Genomic DNA, 26138 nt, shown 5'->3' on the forward strand with positions numbered 1-26138 from the left:
AACATATTATTGTATCACCGTTACACCCTAAGGACGACTGAGTTCGAATTTTGTGAAAATCGGCCCAAAACTGACAGACAAAATGGCCGCCCCTCGTTCTCAAATAGTGTAAAAAATATGGTATATCAAGGATGTGGACCCTATAGAGGTCACAATTTTTATTCGATTTTGTTGAAACTTGAAATGTAAGTTTATAACCCAAAGATCTCAGTTCCTTTCGATATTCGCGCATATCGGACCGTAACTTCCTGAATTATGGCCCCTGATTATACAAAAAATCACTTTCTCTTTAGCTTGTTCTCTATCCATCTCTCGAAAATGTGGGCGTATCCTGCCTGGCAGCCGCTGGTTTATTGTTGTAATTATTTCATTCTTTGCTGCTTTAAAAAATCACTCGAACGATTTACACACTTTCTTTAACCATATTTTTTTGCGTATTTTACTCTGGTTTGAAAAATTATTTCCCCACCCGCACCACATCTCTTTCCTGCTGTACCATATGTTAGTCCCGAAATGACAGTTTGTGTCAAGTTGACGTTAAACCGCTCTCAATCACAAAAAAATATTTTGTTTTGAATATTTTAAGAACTTTCAAGTGATCGTAAAAATATTTAAGGAAATTTTAATATCTTAAGTGATCATAAAATTCTAAATATAAATCTTCAAGTGGACATTATAACCTCTCTCTCTTCCCCGCCCTCCCTCCCTCCTTGTAATACAAACTGGGGGTAAGGTGCTGGCTCGCTAGCCTGGAAGTCGGGTGTTCGATCCCTGCATTGGCAGAGAAAGTTCATCCAGATCTGTCAGTGATGCAGGACCGAGGGCCTGACAAGGACAGCTGTCTAGTTGTTTGAATGAGACAAAAAAACGAGGCGTGCACATAAAAAAATCCCTTGACAGTTGGAATTCGATATAAGAGTAGGCTGTAGTGCTGTTGTCTGAGCAAAATTTCCCTCATAGCACACTGTATGGCGTATGCCCATCTTCATTAGCCCAGTTCGAAGCAGAACAGTAGGATGTTAAACCCCATTTCATTTCATTTGTAATACAAACTAGATTACCCTTGATTAAGATATTTTAACATACATAGATATATATTTATCACCAACTATTATATATATAGAAGTGTTGATACTATTTATGGAACAAGGAAACCTTGAGGTTTTATATCAGGATGTGAAATAAAAAGAGAATCAGCCTACACATTTTTTAAATGAATATGATCGTTATTATTTGAGTGTAAATTGAAATGGCCAAAATTCTGTTTAGGATGGGACGAAAAACTGAGGTCCCGTGTACACATTGGCATACGCCCGTCTTTATTAGCCCACTCGGAGCAGAACAGTAGGATGTTAAACCTCATGTCGTTTTCATTTTGCAAAATTCTATGCCGTATTATTTTCTAGCCTGGTTTCTTGTTGTAAGTGGTGCAGAACAGAACAGTGTCTAGTCGTTCATATGGAACAAAAAATCTGTGGTGCACGTAAAAGAACCCTTGGCAGTTGGAATTCAAGGAAGCGATGGCAGAAACGCTCCTGTCCAGGCCAAATTACCTCATGGCATATGCACGTCTTAATTAGCCCAGTTGGTGCAGAAAAGTAGGACGTTAAACCCATTTTATTTTATGTGGTTCATAAATGTGCATAAATAATTTGTCTATCAGCTGCGACATATAATATCCATAAACTATGGATAGCTCCAGGCCAGATGAACAAATAACATTTCTCTCTCTTATTAAAAGTACAATTCAAATTTGTGAACTTCTCTAATGGGGTTGGGAGGGGGAGACTGAATGGTCTAATATGTGCACTTTAGATCATAACGTCTGTCATTGGGTCAAGTGGTGTGGTTTTGAGCCCAAACTTGTACGTGACAAGGATTAGGGTCACCTGTCCAACCACATGGGTTTTCTCCAGGTTCTCCAATAGCCTCCCACTGCTAAAGACCCGAACACTCAAATTGAAACGCCGGTTATTCTCAAGTGGATCGAGTGTATGTTAAACCCCCAACTGCAAGAAATAAAATCAATAAGCTTCCATTCCCTTTAATATTAATGTGCTTCAATAAAAAATATTTTTTGATAATTTACTGTGAAAGGATATGGTAATCTTAATAACATTATGATTACCACTAAAACAATAGGTACATAGTTAAACCACGGAAGTAAAATAAATAATATTGTACTTAAAGTCTCTATGCTTCATACTTAAATTGTGTCTTATCTTCGTTATCCCAGTCGGTGCAGAACAGTAGGACGTTAAACACCATTTCATTTCATTTCTTAAAGTGTGGTTTTCTGTATAAATATTTGTGACTGTCATTTGTCTGTTTGTTTGATGGTTGCCCTGAGGCTGATTTGGGGATAATAAGGGCTAAAGAGTGATGTAGACCTGGGCCCTGTTTCACAAAATTTTAACTAAAGATAAAATCCAAATTTTAGTAGATACTTCAATTTTGATTGGCTAAGCACTAAAATCAATCTAATATTATCCAATCAAATTACTAAAATTTGGATTTTATCTTAGTTAAAATTTCGTGAAACAGGCCCCAGGTGGTATTGCACTAGGTAAGTTGGGTATTGCACTAGGTATGTGTTGCCTAGTTGTTTGGATGGGATAAAAAAAAAACAAGGTCCACCAGTGTACAGGTTAGCATGAACCTGTGACACTTGGGTATTGCACTAGGTAAGTGTTGCCTGGTTGTTCGGATGACACGAAAAAACAAGGTCTACCAGTGTTCAAGTTAGCATGAACCTGTTGCCTAGTTTTTCAGATGGGATAAAAAAAAAGTAGTCTTATGGCAAAATTCTCCTCCATAGCAGTGGGAGTTCAAAAGTAGGACTTCAAACCCCATTTTATTTCCTGAATAACAATAACAATATTTTATTAAAAAAAAAATATATATATATGTTAGCGACATATTGACTGATCTGTCAAACCATATTACCTACCGAGTAGATATATACATATATAATATATATATATATATATTAGAGAATAGACGTGTGTGTACAAGTCATAAAGACATGTGGCTTATAGAAGGGATTGCTGGGTTATTTATGATCCGTCCTATAGCCTCAAGCCCTCCAGTCATTTGATATATAGGTAGAATACAGGTTTGTAGCTCCGACTTATTAGAGATTGTTAAAGGTGTGCATGTGTCGTGAAGACAAGGTTTAAGAGGATTGTGATGTTTAAGACTTGAGTGGGATTGTTTTTGTTGATATTTGTATTAAAAAGGAAAACTAGCTGTCCGTTTATTTCTTCTTGTAAAAAGGTAAGCAATAGAACATTTTTTAAAACTATGTTAAAGAATCTCACTAACAGCTTGGATTTAATCTCAATAAAGAGGCCCACCAAAATATTTTATTGAAGGTTACATGTGTTTCTGCCCGTTGACCACATTCAGTTTATGTTGTCTGCAGAGGATGCTAAATAATCCTTTAGAGGCAAAATGAAATGAAATGGGGTTTAACGTCCTACTGTTATGCTCCGAGTGGGCTAATGAGTATGGACATACGCCATACAGTGTGCTATGAAGGAATTTTTGTCTGGGCAGCGGCACTATGGCCTACTCTTTTATCGAATTGTAAGTTCCAAGGGATCTTTTACGTGCATGCCAGTGTATACATGGGACCTCGTTTTTTTGGCCCATCCAAATGACTAGACAGCTGTCCTTGTCAGGCCCTCCATTTGCACCACTGACAAGGGGAAACCACGCCGGAAAATCTCAATGAACTTTCTCGGCCAATGCAGGGATCAAACACATGACACTTGTATTCATTATGATTGGATATAGATGTAACTAAATGAAGGATATTCAAGATGTAAGAACTAAATCTGCCTATTGCAGGTTTTTTTTTTTTCTGGATTCAAGTTGTATTTGAATTTTTATTTAGACATTTATTCAGATGATAAGCCCTTAATTAACTCTTCGGTCCATTTTTGGGCGGGGGGGAGGGATTGACCAAATGGTTATGTGCACATAAGGTCTGTCATTGAGTCAGCTGGTGTGGTTTTGATTCCCCGGTTGTATGTGACATGGAGTTGCGTCGTCTGTCCAACCTCGTGAGTTTTCTCTAATTCTCGAAATGACCTAGTTTGTGTCAAGTGGATGTTAAACCCTCTCTCTCTCTCCCTCTCAAGTCCATTGGGTGGTTGAGATATTGAATGGAGTAGATCATCCGTGCCATCGGTTAATGTTAAAATGGACATTACACAAAAAAAAGGACTTCATTGATGATCTATGATCTATGATACTTGACTATCATTTATTTCTTCTATAAGTCATAACTTAGCACAGAATAAAGTAATTGGACTGAAATTTTCAGTATTTTCATTTGTCATTATCTATTTTTGAGCTATTAAAGCAAGAACGTCCATCTCTTTATCTAAATCTTAAATAATGCATCTTTAAGAAAGAGGTATTTCTGTGTGTAGTGTAAAAGAGTGCTTCAACTGTTTTCGCATTATATGAATAAATAATGGCATGTGGAAATGATTTTTACAGGTTCCGCTAATATTCGTATGAATGCATTTTGGCATTTAATATAAAAATAACTAATTTAAGTTCATTCAGTTCGAAAAACTGGCAATATTAAGGTCATTTAAAGAAGCAGTGAATTGACTTGCGTATTCGTTTGTAATAGATACTTACACATTTTCCAGACATGCTTTGCACTTTTGTAATTTGTTTTTTACATTAATCTCCAGATAATATTATGCCTTTGTGTAACGATATACTTGCAGCGATTGTTAAAATATGAAAATTATAAAAGAATCTGGAATGTTTGAAAGACCTAAAAATACTGAGTTATATTTTGTCAACTAGGGGATGTTGTATGGCCTAATGGTTAGCACATACGTGCTGTATCAAAAGATCTTTCATTGAGTCAACTAGAGTGGTTTCTAATCGGAGGTTGTACGTGACAAGGAGTAGGGCCGCCTGTCCAACCTCATAGGTTTTTTCCGGGTCCTCCGGTTTCCTCCCACTGCTAAAGACCCCTACGTGCAAGCATATTATTGAACTAAAATTGAACCATGTGTTAGTCCCAAAATGACCTAGTTTGTGTCGAGTGGATGTTAAAACCCATTTTTCTCTCTAATCTCTCTCTCTTTTGTCAACTACTGTAGATCCATCAAGTTCAGGAAGTTACATTTAATTTTTATTCACCAAGCCCCATCTTCTGAATGACGTCAAATTATGACATATTTCAAAAAAATTACCGCTTCCAAATAAATGAATTTCTCATAGTTTCGGGGATTTTTTTTTTATAAACAATATTTTATTTTCAGAAAAGGATTGAGGAATAGGCTATAGTATTACCTCTCTAAAATGTACCTTTGACATTTTCTAGCAAATCGTGTGTTTTTAGAAAACAACCTACATTTCATTTTTATAAAGAATTCACAAGTCAAGTTGACAAGTTTCTGTTCATTTCTTTTCAATTCTCCATCTATGGCTAAAAGTTTTTTTTTCTGGAATGTGCATTTGACAGTTTGTAGCAGATAATATATTGCCCTATAAATTATTCAGTTCAGGTAATATGAAAATACATTAATTCATAGCTCTATGGACAATTCTTATTATATTACGGTAAAGGTCAACCATTTTAAAGCTATTAAATTCTTTGGTTTTTTAAGGAGGGACCATTGTTTTGTATGGCAATAAGGCTATGTTTTTAAAGAGGGGTCATTGTATTGTATATATCTAATTAAAGGCCATACTGCATGCAGCGACCCATCTACGTCATACTTCCCAGAATGTGACACTGCACTGATTATCCGCCATTTAAAATGATCATGTGATCATTTTGGGGCGGGACTTATCGATTCGAGACCGCTTTGTTTAGACAACAAAGTAAAAATAACCCACGCACGTGTGTTTTATGTAAACACGGCATGTCGCTGACACTCGTGTAAAAGTGATATATAATATGTGCTATGGGTAATATTGCAATAAACTCTTTACCATTGTAAACTGTCTTTAGAGTTTCAATCTGTTTATCTTTCAAAACAAGGTTAGATACTCCTAAATTTGTTTTCGCAAACAAAAACGCCTCTGTGAAATTATGTTTCATGGGCGCCGCCATATTGAATAATTAGAGGACTATTTTGTGATTCGGCTTTGATTAGTTTGACATCTTTCATACACACAGCGGCTAAATAAACATATTTAATTTCATTCAATATGACAATAGAAGAGAAATAAATACTTTTAAAATTTTCTAAAAGCATACTCAGTGTTTTCGACTAAAATCGTCGATGTAGGAATTTAAATGTCGGTTAATTAGCTTAGGGCCTATTCTCAGCCGGAGCTAGCTGTAGATAGGCAGCCTAAGTTTGGGATGATTAAAGGCATTATACACTGTAACCCGGGTATCATTTAATCTTGTGTATCTAGCATTAATTTCTTTCACATTCATTTAATATCAAATCTTTGCTTTAAAATCATTTAAAATCACCCAAAATCATGTAATTTGTACTTGTGTCCAGTTTAGAGCTGAATATTCAATTTTGATAATGCGTGTCCAATTTACAAGTGTTTAATTTCTTGATCACTGTTAAAAAACCCAATTGCCTATTGATGTGTAATGATTACTTTTTGAACAGTGATCAGGAATTTAAATACCCTGCAAATTGGACATGCATTTTCGAAATTAATCAGTCAGTTTTAAACTGTGGACACAAGTACAAATTAGCTGATTTTGGGTGATTTTAAATGATTTTTACAAATTTTAAACAAAGATTTGATATTTAACAAATGTGAAAGAAATTAGTGCTAGATACACAAGATTAAATGATCATACCCAGGTAACAGTGTTAAATTCTTTGGGTTTAAGTGTTTGTATAGTATTAAAGATATGATTGTGACAGGTCCAATTTCAACTACATCAATCATTGTCTATGAAAATATAAAATATTCATGAAGTAATAATTATATTTTGTCACAAGTAGTTTCTAAAAGTGTATAAAGAACACAAATCTATAAAATACTGGTTTTTATTCTGTTCGACATTCATCTAGATAATAATATAAAAATGTAAGATATAATTTGTAAAAAATGTAAGATATAATATCTTTGAAATTTGTACATTTTAGCAATGTTATTGAAATTTACAATTTACGTGGAGATGAATTTATATAAACTATGGCTTGTTTTCAGATCCACAATATCAGTACTAAATAATCATGATGTAATAGGAATAAAATATTGTTTAAACTAATCTTTATTCACAAAAAACATCCGGTTACCTGTATTTTATTTAATATATATTAGTAGCATCTTCATTATAATTAAACATTAAACTGTAAACTATTTAGGTTTTTAACATTTTAATTAATTAAACATACCTTACAATAATATTTATGAATTTTATTATAAACATCAAACTATTAAACATACATTATGCAAGAGCTAAATCTGAATATTACAAGTCGTTCCTTTAGGCCTGAAATGTTATATAAACCTTTAATTAGACATTAATTAACCTATCCAGACCATAATCAACTCCCGATGGCATCGGATACTCAAGATTTTAACTAGATTAAAACTGTTTGCCATTTAAAAATTTAATTTAAAAATGGGAAAGCGAGGCTAAGTCTTGAATATACTAGTGTTCTGGTTACCACAAAGCACACATCTTGTCAAAACTACAAACAGCAATAACTTGGGTCAGAATAAAGTAATTAAAATGGAACTTTCAATATTTTCATTTTGCATTATCTATTTTCGATCTTTTATTGTAAGAATGGTCAGCTCTTTATCTAAATCTTAACTAATGTATCTGTAATAGTAAGTGCAGGAGGACCGCACTACACGCAAAACAAAAATCTACAAGATAAACCTGCGGACAAGACAGAAAATAGACATTGCACCAAATAAACAAATATCAAATCAAGTAAATGGATTTCATTTCATGAAGACTTCATTGAAGAATATGTCATATCTTTGTCAAATTGGAACAGAATCGAACAATTATATGACTGATAATCCTTTTAGAGTTTCACCTTTAACAACATTGTGAAATGAAATGAAATAAAATGAAATGGAGTTTAACGTCCTACTGTTCTGCTCCTACTGGGCTAATGAAGATGGGCTTACGCCATAGAGTGTGCTATGAGGGAAATTTTGCTCGGACAACGGCACTACGGCTTACTCTTATATCAAATTCCAACTGCCAACTGCCGAAAAATCCCAATGAACTTTCGCGGTCAGTAGATTGCAATTAATTCCACTATCCCCCAATGACGTTTAGAGACTTTAATGTAATTTACATCAAGAGAAAATGGTGGTATGTAAAAAGCTAAGGGTTGTTCAAGGTGTGATCAGTCCAACTTAATTAGGTTTATAATCTTTCTTCACAGATCAAACAGGTAGCTAATGTAAACAATTATTTTAATTTCACACCTCTCAAAACTCCCTATTGTCCGAGTTAAAGCTCAATCAGCTGACCTTTATATACCAGTATTCAGACCAAATAATGTCCATTGTATATGTGGACATTGTGGAAATGTCAATAGAATTCTATTAGAGTGGGGTTGATAGTAATTAAAGGAGTTAGAAACCTTTGATTGAGGTGATTCTTGGAGAGGGCGTGAACTTAAAGGAGGTAATACTCTTTGATTGAGGTGATTCTGGGAGAGAGGGGGTGAACTTATAGGAGGTAATACTCTTTGATTGAGGTGATTCTGGGAGAGGGGGTGAACTTCAAGGAGGTAATACCCTTTGATTGAGTTCATTGTCGGAGAGAGGGTGAACTTAAAGAAGGTAATACCCTTTGATTGAGGTCATTGTGAGTGGGGGGTGGACTTATACGAGGTAATACTCTTTGATTGAGGCGATTCAAGGAGAACGGGTGAACTTAAAGGAGATAATACCCTTTGATTGAGATGATTCTGGGAGAGGGGGTGAACTTATAGGAGGTAATACCCTTTGATTGAGGCGATTCTGTGAGAGATAGGGGTGAACTTAAAGGAGGTAATACCCTTTGATTGAGGTCATTGTAGGAGAGGGGGTTGTGGGGTGTTCTTAAAGGATCCCAAACCCTTTGATTGATGTATTGGGTTGATCAAATGTGTTATTTTTGTTAGTTATGTGAAAAACATGACTACATTATATTTTGTTTTGAAAGAATAAATCTTTGTGGTCATAAAGATTAATATCATTGGAATGTTCCAAAAGAATGTTATAGGCCAATAAATGTCATGGATTAAACATTGAAGTCAATAGGGAGAGAGAATTAGTGGTCCTTATCCCCTTTAACCAATAACCTCTAGCTGTTGTTGCTATGAGAAACAATATAAGTAACTACTACACACACATGCCTTAGATTTACATTTCATTATGTCAGCTCTCGCACTGCTGCTTGATCAATATTGTAGTTTTATTGTGTATTGAATTGAAACAAATGTCATGATGTCCTGACTGTAGATATTATTACCCAGTAACAATTAAACAGATAATAGTTTACATATAGCTCACTAGATTGGGTAACTGTATTTTGTCCATGTTGTATCTTAGGGTGTTTAAAGTGGATGCTAAATGTTGACAAATTTTCTATTGATCATAGGGGTGTTGGATGGCCGAATGGTTTAGAGTGTGCGCTGTATCATATTGTCTGTCATTGAGTCAACTGGTATGGTTTCGATTCCCCGGTTGTACGTGAGAAGGAGTAGGGTCACCTGTCCAACCTTGTGGGTTATCGACGGGTCCTCCGGATTTCTCCTACGCCAAAACCCCCTAGGCTTAAGCCATATGTTAGTCCCAAAATAACCTGGTTGTGTCCCCATCTCTCTCTCTCTCTCTTGTGAAATTTAAAAGTACTGTTCGTACATCCAACCTCGCTGACAGTGACATACATATATATACAACAGTGATTTATTACTCTAGACAAAGGAATTTTCCTATTTTATTCATTCACATAAAAATAATCTGAATATTTTGAGAACTTTCAAGTGATCGTAAAAATATTTAAGGAAATTTGAATATTTTTTACGGGGTCATAAAATTCTATATATAAATCTTCACATGTGAATTCACACATTTTTCTTGAATTAAAATAAAATCTTCGATTAACTAGTGAATCTGAAAAAAAATTTCTCTTATTTTGCTGAGAGCGGTTAGGTGGATCATAATTTCTGGTGTGGTTTCGATTTTCAGCTTGTTTGTGATAAAGAGTAGTTTTGGCTGTCCAACTTTATGGGTTTTCTCTTGGTCCTTGTAGCACACTGTATGACGTATTTCCATCTTCATTAGCTCGATTGGAGCAGAAAAGTAGAACATTAAACCCTTTTTATTCCATTTCATTTTGTAGACCGAAATTTTTAAATGTTAAGAAATACCTACGTCACAAAACTAAAAACTACATGTCAGCCTCATTCAAATATTTCATTGTTTACCCAAAATAACCTTTAATTGTCGGAACATGTTCTACACTTAACTTAAATTTCCATAACAATAATCTGATTGTGTAACACCAACCCACACAAATCAAAAGGTTAGATTGGAATATTCATGAATTGTTTATAACCCTATAATGCCTTTATCATCAATTGGGGTATTGTTAATCCCTTGCGAACTATAATATTGTGGAAGTTGAATCTCTGCAAGTAATATGAGTTCAAAAAATGATTTAATTCTGTTAAGTGCTCCACAATTTGAATGCGTATTGAAGTTAAAGATGCATTGTGTAAGAGTTAAATACTGACGGTCTTTAATTTGGCTTCAAATGTTATAAAAACTGTTATTTAGACAATTATTCACATGACAAGTCTATAATCATCTCTCTAGACCATCACGTGGTTGCGATATTAAATGTTTTGAAACATGATCACCATTATAATTGAATTTAAAAGTGGATAATCAAGACTTTGTTTATTATTGTATCAATGGTACTTGACAATCTAGACTATATGGTAATGGGTGGGGGTGGGGGTGGATGGCCGAATGGTTAGCACTTGCGCGTTGTATCATAAGGTCTGTTAATGATTCCACTGACGTTTCGATTCCCCGGTTGTATGTGACAAGGAGTAGGGTCGTCTGTCCAGGCTTATGGTTTTTCTACACGTCCTCCGGTTTCCTCCCACTTCTAAAGACCCCTACACGCAAGCGAATTATTGAAATAAAAATGAACCATGTTAGTCCCGAAATGACTTAGTTTGTGTCACGTGGACATTAAACCCCATTTCTCTCTCCTATATATGGTAAAAACTTCAAAGACTGATAACTTCACTATTATAACAAGAACGGCCAGCTCTGTATCTAAATTTTATATAATGCATCATTAAATAATTTGACATATCAGTAAATTATTTCTTTTTTCAACTCAACATGGTTCCTCCTGATCAGTGGTACTGGACGGAGGGTCTGGCAAGGGAAAACATAAAGTCATTCAGATAGGTAAAAAAAAAATGGAGGTCCCATGATTCCATGTACACATTGGTGTGCACATAAAAGAACCCTTGACAGATGGAATTCGAAATAAGAATTGATCGTAGTGCCACTGTCTTGGTAAAATTTCCCTCATAGTGCACTGCTTCACCTATGCCTGTCTTCATTAGCCCAGTCGGTGCAGAAAGATAGGATGGTAATAAACCCAATTTCATTTCATTTCTTCTGGTTTAGCTGACCATTGAGACCCAATTTATTTACATAATTACGCTTCCATATACAGACATCTCAAACATTAACGATATAATAACATGTGATGTTTTTGGTTGATTTGAATAATGGTATGTTCCATCAACCACCTAGAAGGCGCCATTAATTATTTGGACTGTAAAAGGTATAACATGGCGAGAGAGAGAGAGAAAGAGAGAGAGAGAGAGAGAGAGAGAGAGAGCTGTGGGGAAAGCACTGATATTGAGGTACAACATACACTGACCATAATCAACTACCCAGAAGTCAGGGTTTGAGAGAGAGAGAGAGAGAGAGAGAGAGAGAGAGAGAGATGTGGGAAACCACCTATTTGTACTGTAAAAGGTACAACATGGAGAGCTGTGGGGAAAGCACTGACACTAGTCAACACACAGTGACCGTAATGGTTCCATCCACTACCTAGAAGTCAGCCTTTATTAATTCCACTAAAAGGTACAACAGAGAGAGAGAGAGAGAGAGCCAGCGAGATGTGGGAAACCATTGAATAATGGTTTGTTCCATCAACCACCCAGAAGGCAGCATTAATTATGTGGACTGTAAAAGGTACAATGCCCGGAGAGAGAGAGAGAGAGCTGTGCGAAAACACTGACGATGATAGTCAACACACAGCAACCAACACACAGCGATTGACCGTCTGCTGTTGCTACAAATGAGTAAACCACATTCCTGCCTGCTGCCCTGTCTTTGACCATGATATTGATTTTATGTCACAGTCTAATTATTGGCTATACAATTTCTGCCTTTCATTCATAAAGAGTTCCATTCTCTCAGTCGACCAACTCAACGATTCGTTTCATTCATTAGCTGATTCTACAAGGATCTGGTGTTCTCTTTGACGAAATTTCATGGATTTTTAGAAAATTGCCTGGATCATTTTTTTTTGTTTTTTTTCTACATGTGGAGATATCATAGCTAATTTAGGTAAATATTTGAAGAATAACTATGGAATATTTTCATTCTAGATCATGTGGGTGTATTTTTCAACCATTTATCAGAATCAACATAGATATCAAAGTTGATTTAGGTAAATAGTTGAAGAATAACGATAGAATATTTTCATTCTTGATCATTTTGGGTGTATTTTTTCAACTTTCAAGATCCACATAGATCTTGTGAACATATCAAAGCTAATTTAGGTAAATATTTGAAGGATAACTATGGAATATTTTCATTCTTGATCATGTTGATTTATTTTTCAATCATTTATCAGGATACACATAGATATCAGAGTTGATTTAGGTATTTAGTTGAAGAATAACGATAGATTATTTTTATTTTAATTCTAGATCATGTGCATGTATTTTTTCAACCTTCAAGATCTACATAGATCTTGTGGGAGATATCAAAGCTAATTTAGGTCAATAGTTAAAGAATAATGATAGAATATTTTCATTATTGATATTGTTGGTTTATTTTTCAACTTTTTATCAGGATCAACATAGATCGTATGTTGACGCATGTTATTTTGTTTTGGTATGTATGTCTGTCTGTGGTGTTGTGTTGTTCAATATATTTGCTTGTTGTTTTGTCAACAATGATTTGTAACTATAGCGATAAATGATTATTAATAAGAACAGAACTAGTATAAATAATAAACAAGCATTTTAATAAAAAATATGCTTGGCCTACATATTAACAAAAATATGCAAGCCAAAATGTTTGATAAGCTTTTATTAGGGAATGATGCCAAAATATGTTCGGTAATTTGCTGATTACACTATTTTGCCTAAACTGGGTTTTTTGGGTTTTTTTTTATGAATTCAGATTTTGTCTAATGGCTAATTGAGCCTTAAGTTATCACGGGGGTTGGATGGCCGAATGGTTAGCATGTGCTCGCTGTATCATAAGGTCTGTCATTGAGTCAACTGGCATGGTTTCCATTCCCCAGTTGTACGTGACAAGGAGTATGTTCGTCTGTACATTCTCATGGGTTTTCTCTGGATCCTTTGGCTTCCCTAAAGACCCCTACGTGCAAGCAAGTTATTGAAATATAATTAAACCATATGTTAATCCCAAAATGACCTAGTTTGTGTCGAGTGGACGTTAAACCCCATTTCTCTCTCTCTTTTTGGTAATGTTTAGTTGTACAAGATTTAGTGACAATTTTCATGTTGATGTTTTTATGACATTGGTCATATTTTAATGTTCTGTTATATGAATTTCATTTACTGAACATCTACAGTCAGATATTATGTTTTTGTTTTAGATCATAAGGTCTGTGATAGCTAAAAATGTTGAGCTATGCATTGAGTCAAGTGGCATGCAGGTTTCGATTCCCCCGTTGTATTATTATTATTATTGTTCGATTTATATAGCGCTTCATTACACATGAGTGTTTCTAAGCGCATTCACAACAAAACAGTTCAAAAACATTTTTGACATAAGTATGTTTTTAAGTTAGTCTTAAAACTCTGGGTGGAAGCTAGAGGACTCTCGAAGAGTGTTTGGAAGATCATTCCACATTTTAGCTGCTCTGATGGAGAAAGCATATTCACCAGAACGTTTATTATATTTGGGGATTCTCAGTATGCTACGATCACTTGAAGAAGGAAGGTTGGATCGCCGGGGAGTATAGAAATCAAAGAGTTCTTTTAAATAATTGGGTGGGGTGTCAGAATAAATTGATTTAAACACATTCACCAGAGCTTTAAATTGAACCCTCGCTCAAACTGGAAGCCAATGTGACAAGGAGTAGATCGCCTGTCTAACCTCGTGGGTTTCTCCGAGTCCTCCGGTTGCCTCCCACTGCTAATATCCCTACGTGCAAGGGAATTCTTGAAATAAAATTGAACCGTATGTTAGTCCTGAAATGACGTAGTTGGTGTCAAGTGGATGTTAACTCCCACCTCCCTCTCTATCTTTCTTTCTTGTCTACACTGGCCACTGCTATAGATACTTCAGAGCCTAGTCTAACATGGTGACTAGGCGGCGCAGCGGCCGCGCACTGGCCAAACTGTGCCGCCTACTGAGCCCAAAAGTTGAAGACTGGGCGGCAACATACATATATACGTTTTGAAAATCGCTGACAAGGTTTTTCCCCTGTGCCAATACTATATCATGGTGCATAGGTTTACAAAATCGTCTTTCTGATTGTTTTATGGGTATATTTCTGTCTGCGGGTCAGCCGCAGCAGTGTTTTGATATCGATTTTACAGGGTATTAATCAATCCATTGTGTAACAAGATGCCAAAACTAATAGTGTATCAAATCTCCGAAACTATTTTTTTAAGTGCTCAGAAATCGAGTCTAAGGGAGTCAATTTTCAAAATTTTCTCCCCCAGACCCCCCGCGCGGGCTCTCACCTGTGGTGTTCGCAGATGGGGCTTCGTCTGACATTGCCGTGCACGACCAAATCCTTAGATGAGGCTCTGAGATACTTGGTCAATTACTGAATGTAAGAATTATTATGTTAATCCTGAAACACCCTAGTTTAATGTGTCTAGTGGAGTTATTCAACCCTGTAAAAATGTAGTATTAATTATAATCTGAAGGTCATGGGAGAATTAATTATACTATGAAGGTCATGGGAGAATTAATTGTAATATGAGGGTAATGGGAGAATTAATTATTAATGTAATTATTTTGTTTGATGTTGGGTATTTAATGGCAACTGACTATATTCATACAGTGAATTATACACTAGGAGTCCATTAGTACACAGGAGCCGTGGTGCCTTGGTGAGTAAGATGTTTGCTCGCTTATTTGGAAGTCCTGTGTTCGATCCTGCTATTGGCCGAGAAAGTTTATCAGGATTTTCCGCCATGTTTGCGCCTTGTCAATCGTGTAGGGCTCTGATTACACCCATGTTATAGTGGGACCCTTTATATATTGTACACTAGGACTATACCCATGTTATAGTTGGACCCTTTATATACACTAGGACTATACCCATGTTATAGTGGGACCCTTTATATATCATACACAAGGACTACTTCCATGTTATAGTGAAAACCTTTATATACACTAGGACTAGACTATAAAACTGTTATTGGGGTCTACAGACTACGCTGGAGCTGCGGTAGCTACGTAGGTAAGACGCTGGCTCACTAGCCTGGAGGTTGCATTTTCGATCTCTGCATTGGCAGAGAAAGTTCATCGGGATTTTCCGATGTGGTATCCCCTTGTCAGTGGTGCAGAACAGAGGGGTTGACAAGGACAGCTGTCTAGTCATTCAGATGAGACAAAAACCTGAGGTGCCATGTATACATTGGCGTGCATGTAAAAGATACCTTGACAGTTGGAATTCGATAGTGCCGCTGCCTGGGCAAAATTTCCCTCATAGCACACTATATGGTTCATGCCCGTCTTCATTAGCCCAATTCAGTGCAGAACAGTAGGACGTTAAACCCCATTTCATTTCATTTCTACAGACTACGCTGATATTATAAAGAGTATTCTAATTATATTTAATATACAGATGTGACGTCATCCTGTGATGGTTCAATTATTATTATTTCCAATTTATATATGGGTATTATTCATTAATATATATTTATGTGCCTAGCTTAAGAAATTATGGTTTTTCAATCTAGTTGTCCAATGACGAGATTGTTAAATTGAGTCAACACCATTATACTGTTAGAAACGATTTAATGTCCAGGATCATATGAAATGGTCTCTTTCTGTCTTTTTTTCTCTGAACGATTTCAATGGTTATAATTATTATTTATTTTCATAGGATTAATTATTTAGTAATATATTTATGTTCCTAGGTTAAAAAAATTAAGTTTCCAATCTAACAATCAATGCTGTGTTCTCTCGCTCTGTCGTTTTGTCTCTTCCATCTTCATTAGCCCAGTTCGGAGCTGAACAGTAGGACATTAAACCCCATTTCATTTCATTTGTCTTTTTGTCCCTCATTGGTCAAGTTATTATTATATGGGTATTAATTAATAATTAATTATATATATATTTTTGTTCCTAGTTTAAACAATTTGACTTTCCTTATAAATTATCTCATAAATTAAAAATATTGAAAAGTTGTTTAAGCCACTAGTCTAACTGGTAGTATACGAGTTATACACCAGTACAAACAGAACGAATATACCAATATACCACACTCTTGTTTGCCTACTGTGTGAATATGTTACTATAAATAGACTCTTGTTACACACCAGTATTGTGGTTTCAATCCTACCCAGTAGTCACTATCGTCCAGTTTATAATAAACACATAAATAACTCAGTTCAAGTTGAACTACTGTAGTCTGGATTATTGAGTTTAAATTATGTTGACTAGTTGAACTTGTGCCAACCTGAGTTAGGAACCATGTCGTGCAGTAATACTTCCGAAAGATAAGATGGAGGATTAGTAAACTTATATATTGGATATTTTTAGGATTTCATAGTTCCTTAACAATCTGGATTTTCTTTTACCACCTTTACATACTTATATATAACATACAAATAACAATGGTAGCCGGTAAATCCTAGGTAAGTTTTTAAATAAGTGATAGACCTATCTAATCTATATATCTAAATCTCGATAAATTTTACACAATTTATAAGAAGACTACATTCATTGTTTTTGCAGACATAACACTAGGATTGATAGTTCCTTAAAACAATCTTGATTTAAGTTTTCCAACTCTGTTAATACATTGCCAATGGTAGGTCACTGGAAAATAAATGATAGATCACAGTTGGTAAATAAATGATAGAGATCAAATTTTAAATATTTATTTGAAGACTACATTCATTGTCTTTGCAGACGTAACATTACGATTTGATAGTTCCTTAAAACAATCTGGATTTAAGTCTACCAACTCTATTAATATATAGATTTATGTCACTGGTAAATAAATGATAGATCACAGGTGTAAATAAAAAGAGATCAAATTTTAAATTTTAGTTGAAGACTACATTCATTGTCTTATAATAAGCAGACGTAACATTTCCTTATAGATAATATCTAGATTATTTTAGTCTTTATTTATATATCTCTGTGGTATATGGCTTTATATAATTTTTTTTAGGAATATTTTTTTTTACTCTATATATATTTTTAACTGTCTATTATTGTCTAGGTCTATATTCTTCTGTGATATACGACTTTATGATTTTTTAGGAAGATGTTTTAACTCTGTATATATTTGTAACTGTCTAATAATATAGTTAAATACATTGTATCGCTGGTCCTCTAAATGTCTGAGTCATGCCATTTTGGCAGTTTGAAATACCAAGCCACTGTGCTAGCTTCCTAGTGAAATCACGATTTTTCGAATTGAGTTGTGACATTTTGAATGTATAATTTTATGAAGGACACACTATAATTTATTTGTAAGAGATAAATATCTTTCAATCTCTACTGTTGCTATTGTCTAGCGGGGGTTGTAGAGCCGAATGGTTCACTTATGCGCGTTGAATCAGAAGGTCTGTCATTGAGTCAAGTGGCATGGTTATCGATACCCCCGCTTGTATGTGACGAGGATCGAGTAGGGTGGTCTGTCCAACCTTGTGGGTTTTCTCCAGGTCCTCCGGTTTCCCCCCACTGCTAAAGACACCTGTTAGTCCCAAAATGACCTAGTTTGTGTCGAGTGGACTTTAAACCCATTCACTCTCTCTCTCTCTCTCTCTCTCTCTCTCTCTCTCTCTCTATTGTCTGGACCATGTCATTTGGGAATGAGTTGTGGTTTTTAATTGACTGTATATTTTTTATGCTGAACTATTATTTACATAAATGTTATATATAGTTCATTCAGTACTAGTACTATTGTCTGGGCCATGTCATTTGGGAATTGAAAATTCACACAGTTGTTCCGAAAAATGGGCCATGGACCTAAATATAATGGCAGTGAATAAACTTAAACTTTTCTGTGGAAGCAAACATTAAAACTACCAGCGACTACACACTTATAATTATTAGGTGTTTTGTCAAAATTGAAAATGACAATTTTATTTGATTTTATATTAAACTTTTCTGTGGAATAAAACATTAAAACTCCTAGAGACTACTACGCTTATTAGCTGTTTTGTCAAAATTAAAATTGACGATTTTATCTGATTTTATAATTTTATTTGTTTTGTGGGATGACAATCTCTCTTCGTTAATATTTGTTTGTCTATTTAAATAAAGTCTGGTGTTAAATCTGTGTCTCACTGTCGACACTGTCAGCCAGAAATTAAACTAAAATTACTAAACATACTGACTTGAGCTTTATCTTTTGATCAGAGTCACAGTGGCTCAGTGAGTAAGATGTTGGCTCGTTTACCTGGAGGTCTTGTGTTCGATCCCTGCCCGGACAGCAGCACTCTTATATCGAATTCCAGAGGGGTTGGATGGCCGAATGGTTAGCACGTGTGCGCTGTATCATAAGTTCTGTCACTGGGTCAACTGGCATGGTTTCGATTCCACGGTTGTATGTGACAAGGAGTTGGGTCGCCTGTCCAACCTGGTGGGTTTTCTCCCACTGCTAAAGATCCCTACACGCAAGCGAATTTTTGAAATAAAATTGAACCATATGTTAGTCTCTCTATATCCAATTCCAACTGCCAAGGGATCTTTTACGTGCACATCAATGTATACATGGGACCTTGGTTTTTCGTACCATTCTAACAACTAGACAGTAAAAGATCAAATCCTGTTTTATTATATATATATATATATATATATAGACCGTATATGTGAAGCATGTGATAACAATCTGCTATTGGAATGTCTGTTAATTTGCTAGAGATTATGTTGTTTATTTAGACCATGTGTATACAGATTAATATATAATTTGTTATTTGATGAACATGTAAGATTGATTATACGACCATATATTTCATGTAATGAATGAAATACTGTTAACTATAAATATTCTTTCATTTCCTCAATTCATATAGGATATAATCTTGCAGTTGGTTGAACATCCTACTTTTATGTTTCGACTGAGCTGAGAGAGAGAGTAATCAGGAAATAGGGGCTATACTATATACCGGAAAACACTGGAAAACACCGGAAAACAACTGGAAAATGCTGAAAAACACCAGAAAACAACCAGAAAACACCATGTTATACTGAATTCCCGAAAACACCGGAAAAACAAAATACCGGAAAACACACTAAATACCGGAAACCACCCTAAATATGTAACCCGGAGAAGGGCTATACTATAAACCGGAAACTAACCCTAAACCTAACCCAGGCACACAGAGGACCAGGCTCCCGGTTACCTATTTAGGGTGCCAGTCTCCGGGTTACCTATTTAGGGTGCCAGTGTCCAGGTTACCTATTTAGGGTATTTTCCGGTATTTAGTGTTTTTCCGGTGTTTTCCGGTATTCAGTATAAAATGTTGTTTTCCGGTTGTTTTCCGGAATATAGTATCTATAAATACTAATAATATGTCCTGTTTTTTTTCTTGTATTGCTTGTACCCCTTGTCAGTGATTCTGAACGGAGGGCCTGAAAAGGACGTACAGCTGTCTAGTCATTTGGATGGTACAAAAAACTGAGGACCCGTGTACACATTGGCATGCACGTAAAAGATCCCTTGACAGTTGGAATTTTGTATTGCTTGTATTGTTTTACTACCTATATGTATGAGGCAAGATTTGGTGGTAGTATGGTTTGAGACATGTATTTGCATCATTTAAACTAGTGAAATGTAGAAGCCTATTGAATTTCAGCAATTTTCCACAGATATGGCCCTTGTTTCAATTTGTTGGACCTTGTGAACACTCGAAGGACAAAGCTGTTCTGCACCAATTGGGCTAATTAAGATGGGCGTGCTATGAGGGTAATTTAACCTGGACAGTGGCACTACGTCCTAATCTTACATTGAATTACAACAGGAGCTTGATTTTTAGTCCCATCTGAATGACTATACATTGTCCCTTGCCAGGCCCTCTTTCCTGCACCTCCTAAAATAATTAGTCTTAGTCCTGATACTAATGAGAATGGTCGCCAGTAGTGCTCCTACGGTTAGGACTTTTTGTTATTCGAAAAGCCGTAGCTATTAACCGGTTAGTAACCGCTAACCGTTTGGTATCAATTTTAAACATAAAACCGTGTACATGCTATACTTGTCTAAAACTAAAAGGCATTACACACGCAAAAATTTCAGGAATGTTTTCTTAGAAATGCACAATTCTTTAATGAAAATTAAGGCTGTAGTTATTATTTGTTTACCTGGTTTTCATTTTTCTACCATTTTTTAATTCAATATATATCTATGATAATAATACAAGACAATACTTTGTTTCCCTTCGTACAATATGTATGGTGATAATATTACAATTACACAATGTTACTAAAAATAGAATAAAGAAAATCGGAAAGTGTCTATTGATTGGACAATAAAGAAATAATTCCGGGCTTGCAAATAGAATTTTTATGATTGGTTAATTAAACTAAAATCCAAAGTAGAATTCTCGCGAGAAATTACGAGATATGAAACGTGTTGAATGTCGTAACGAATCTACTATAATGTCATTTTCTAGCCTTTATGAATATATTTTGAATGATGGTTACGTTTATAAATAAATATTAAACAAGGTAGAATATAGTTAGAAATGCCGACGACTGTTACATTCTAAGATTTTCAAACATCAAATGCAAAATGACAACGGGCAAGTTTTGTTATAAAGAGGAATATAATCGGACACAACTCTATGTAATGAGGAACATCTCCCAATAACCGTACCGTTGAATTCGAAGCGTTTAACCGTCCAGTTCTAACCGTTTGCGGCTATCCAACTAGCCATAGGAGCACTAGTCGCCAGTAACTTGAAGTAAAATCTGATTATAAATTGAGTAAGGTTAATCCTTAGTCAATCCACAGGTGTTTAATAGATGGATGCATGAAGAGAATAGATGATACTATATCCTATTATAATATTATCTTTAAATCAGACTATAATTACTGTATTCATTCTAATTATCATATATATACTGTGGCTCAGTGAGTAAGGTGCTGGCTCAATAACCAGAAGGTCCAGGGTTCGATCCTGATGTTCTCAAGGTGTTTCAGAGTGGTTTCCCCTTGTCAAGGGTTTCCCCTTGTCAAGGATCAGTTTGGGTCTTGAAGAACTCTGGACAGTTGAAATTTGGAATAAAGAGTCGGAAACACAGTACAGATAAAGATAGATACTGGCCTATTTTAGAATTGTATACTCATGTTTGACGCTGTCCAGCATCTTTAATATTATTAGCTTGTGGACACTTTAGCTAGCAGCTACAGTTATAATCCACTTGACTTGAAATTTATACATATATATACACAGTGTTTATGTTCTTGAGATGAAGAAGCCTATTGAATTATGGTCTGGTTATCAGCTTTATTTTTTTTAGATTTAGTTCTGATTGGTATGTAACATGTAACAAACACAACCCCATTTGATACGGGTGAAAAAGTCATTTATTGTATTGTTCTAAAAGACGTTTAAACAACCCCATTTGATATGTAAAAAGGCATTTATTGAATTGTTCTAAAGGATGTTAAAAAACACAACTCCATTTGATAAGGGTGAAAAGGTCATTTATTGAATTGTTCTAAAAGAGGTTAAAAAACACAACCCCATTTAAAAAATGTGAAAAGGTCATTTATTGAATTGTTCTAAAGGATGTTAAAAAACACAACTCCATTTGATAAGGGTGAAAAGGTCATTTATTGAATTGTTCTAAAGGAGGTTAAAAAACACAACGCCATTTGAAAAATGTGAAAAAGTCATTTATTGAATTGTTCTAAAGAACGTTAAAATTACAAATATGAAAACATATAATACAAGTTGGTTTATTGAACAGACGCATCTAGAAAGATTTTAATTGAGTCTAGTAGCTGTCATTGTCATAAAGTGTAGTTATCCTGTGTGAATGTTGGCTTGCACCAAGGTTCTTAATCCATTTTAAAATGAACTGGCGAGAATTAGGTCAAATTTAATTTATGCATGTAGCACACTGCATGGCGTATGTCTGTCTTCATTAACCCAGTTGATGTGGATGTAGTACATGTCATATCATTTTATTATCTATATATCTATGTAATAGAATATAGAAATAACTGGGCTTCAATGTCCTTTGCACAATGGCGGGGTTGGATGGCCGAATGGTTAGCACATGCGCGCTGTATCATAAGGTCTGTCATTGAGTCAACTGGCGTGGTTTAGATTCCCCAGTTGTACGTGACAAGGAGTAGCGTCTCCTGTCCAACCTTGTGGGTTTTCTCTGGTTTCCTCCCACTGCAAGCGAATTATTGAAATAAAATTGAACCATATGTGAGTCCCGAAATGACCTAGTTTTTGTCGAGTTGACTTTAAACCCCATTTCTCTCTCTCTCTATCCCCCCCCCCACACCTGTTGCATACTGGTCATCAAGCCTGGACGTAGGGCACCTGTTACAAACAATGTATATGTTATAATAAAAAAAGTTGTGTGATAATTTTTGCCTGACAAAATCTGTGACATGTACCTTAATTTAGTGTGGCGATACCTCCCTCATAGCACTCTGTATGGCGTGTGCCCGTTTTCATCAACCCAGTAGGAGCAGAACAGTAGGACGTTAAACCCCATTTCATTTCTGCAGTTGACCTAATACCACTTCTCATTAGGCCGAGAGAGAAATGGGGTTTAACATCCACTTGATATAAACCATCAGCCCAGTAGGAGCAGAACAGTAGGATGTTGAACCCCAGTATTTCATTTCCTGTAATGCTATATAATGCTTTAAAGATGTCCATAGCCATCATCATCATTATCTATTTATTATTAGAAATACAGAAATAGAATGGATCAATTGTTTAATAATGATATGGTTATTTAATAAGCTTACACCATTTTACATGTTCGACTACGGTAGAAGATAATAATATATTTATTATACTTTATTAATAGATAAGTCCTATCGGACTCTGATCTAATTTAATCTGATCATTATGAACAGATTAACCACCTCTGTTACAGCTGTGGTATATACATGTGTGGCATATGTACTGTATGACAGAGGAGGGGTATATGAAAACACCTGAGGTATATGAATATGATATATATGACAGTGTGTATGAAGGTAGATGTGTACTGTATGACAGGAGGGGTATATAAAACCAGCTGAGGTATATTAATATGATATAAGTAGAATAGATGAAGTATATGTAATATATGAGAGTGTGTATGAAGGTATATATGTACTATTTGACAGAGGAGAGGGGTATATGAACACGGACTTGGTATGTGATATATATATGATAGAAGTGTGGGTATATAAAGACCGGGAGACACAGTAGCTAAGTGGGTTAGACGTTGGCTCGCTAGCCTGGAGGTCACGTATTCGATCCCTGTATTGACCAAGAAAGTTCATCAGGATTTTCTGACTTGGTTTCCCCTTGTCAATGGTGCAGGATGGAGGGCCTGACAAGGACAGCTGTCTAGTTGTTTGGATGGGATAGAAAACCGAGGTCCTGTGTATACATTGGCATGCATATAAAAGATCCCCGGACAATTAGTTGGAATTTGATATAAGAGTAGGCCGAAGTGCCACTGTCCAGGCAAAATTTCCCTCATAGCACACTGTATGGCGTATGCCCATCTTCATCAGCCCAGTCTGGAGCAGAACAGTAGGACGTTAAACCCCCCCGTTTCATTTTATATCATTTCAGTTCAATTAAATTTTGAATCCCCGGTTGTACGTGACAAGTCATAGGTTTTCTCCGGGTCCTCCGGTTTCCTCCCACTGCTAAAGACCCCTACACGCAAGCGAATTATTGAAATAAAATTAAACCATATGTTAGTCCCGAAATGACCTAGTTTGTGTCGAGTGGACGTTAAACCCCATTTCTCTCTCTCTCTCAATTAAATTTTTTTAACTATGCTAGAAAATGTAATCCATCTATCTAGACTGTCACTGCTGTACATTAACTGAGTGTTAACTTTGTCATATTCATGAAAATTTAATCCTTCTGTCTGGTCCATCATTCTCATTAGATCAGTTGTATTTAATCACTGCGTAGGGATACGATACGAGTACATGCAAATTATATGAGTAAATCAGTGATTAATACCCTGCTTGTGGCCTGTTGGTGTGACGTCAATGTAGAACTCTCGGGAGTTTACGAACATTATTATTCGTTGTAATTATCAAAGAGAGACTTGGAATGGTTCCGTGAAATTACCTCACGAGGGAATCAGTAAGAACAGTGATTGTAACTGTTTGACTACACACACTATTGGAATTGATATTGGTTTTTCTATGGATTGATGTTAGTATAAAATGGTCGAAGATAAATATATTATGGTTTCTAATCTTGAGGGGGTTGGATAGTCAAATGATTTAATACATGTGCGTATGATCTTAAGGTTTGTCATTGAGTCAAGTGGCAGGGTTTCGATTCCCCGCTTGTACTGACAAGGAGTAGGTTTGCCTACCACAGCTATGTTAGTCCCAAAATGACCTAGTTTGTGTGAGTGGACTCTCTCTCTCTTTCTCTCTCTCAGTGGAGGGTTGGTTGGCCGAATGGTTAACAATATGTTAGTCCCAAAATGACCTAGTTTGTGTGAGTGGACTCTTTCTCTGTCTCTTTCTCTCTCTCTCTCAGTGGAGAGTTGGGTGGCCGAATGGTTAACAATATGTTAGTTCCAAAATGACCTCTCTCTCTCTCTGTCTGTCTGTCTCTCTCTCTCTCAGTACAGTTGTAGATTACCAGGTAACCCAGTTATTATATTCCATAAAATATGGTTATTACTGGGTTGTGATAAATCGTTGATAATATTTCATCACTTGTCATATCCCCAGGCAAAATGTCACATGTTCATTTCAACATCTCTTGAAATTTTGTCACTTGTCAGTTTGACTATGTATCCAAACCTAGAAAAATTTGTTAAGGCTTCACAATTTTTTTTATTTTTAGTAAATCTTCATGTTTTGGGGATTTTTTTAGAACAAATTATTACTTTATGAGTCCTAATTTAACATAAGATAATTTATGGTTTCTAAAACCAGATTTTCAAGTTGTCATTTTCTCGTAGTCGTAGTAAGAAAAAGGGTTAAAAAACGAAGGTTGTTAGGATGTTGGGTGAAAAGGCTGACAGATCATATAACTGATTATTTTGGTGTCAGCCATTATGCAATAGAACTGGTTAAACACTACATTCTAAATATAATTTGTGGGGGGGTGGGGTTTGATGGCCGAGTGGTTAGCACGTGCGTGCTGTATCATAAAGCCTGTCATTGAGTCAACTGGTGTGGTTTCGAATCCCCGGTTGTACGTGACAATGAGTAGGGTCGCCTGTCCAACCTCGTGGTTTTTCTCCAGGTCCCCCGGTTTCCTCCCACTGCTAATTAAAGACCCAATGCGCAAGCGAATTTTTGAAATAAAATTAAACCATATGTTAGTCCCGAAGTTATGTTAAACCCCATTTCTCTCTCTCTCTCTTTCTAAATATAATTTTAACCCAGTGATCATTGCTACGGTAGATGCGTAACAAAGATTTGAAGAAACGGGAAGTGACACAAATAAATGGAAAACACAAGATATGATTATATATAACTGACTGAAGTAACCAGCAAT

At 35.6% G+C, this 26138-nt stretch overlaps 1 protein-coding gene across 7 annotated transcripts in view; it reads left to right on the forward strand.

Annotated features, from left to right (window-relative positions):
- Positions 1 to 26138, forward strand: part of LOC126819557 (neurocalcin homolog) — a 269509-nt gene that overhangs the window by 234752 nt on the left and 8619 nt on the right. Inside the window, exon 1 of one of the 7 annotated variants that reach the window (XM_050547699.2) lies at positions 3125 to 3276. The exons of 5 other annotated variants lie outside the window; for them this stretch is intronic. The gene's annotated coding sequence lies outside the window, so the exon portion shown is untranslated. Of the gene's footprint in view, positions 1 to 3124; positions 3277 to 16887; positions 17091 to 26138 lie in introns of those variants that run through there. One more of the 7 variants, XM_050547698.2, reaches the window with a different exon arrangement.

The sequence above is a fragment of the Patella vulgata genome, chromosome 4, assembly GCF_932274485.2.
Source record: "Patella vulgata chromosome 4, xgPatVulg1.2, whole genome shotgun sequence".
Lineage (NCBI taxonomy): Eukaryota > Metazoa > Mollusca > Gastropoda > Patellidae > Patella > Patella vulgata.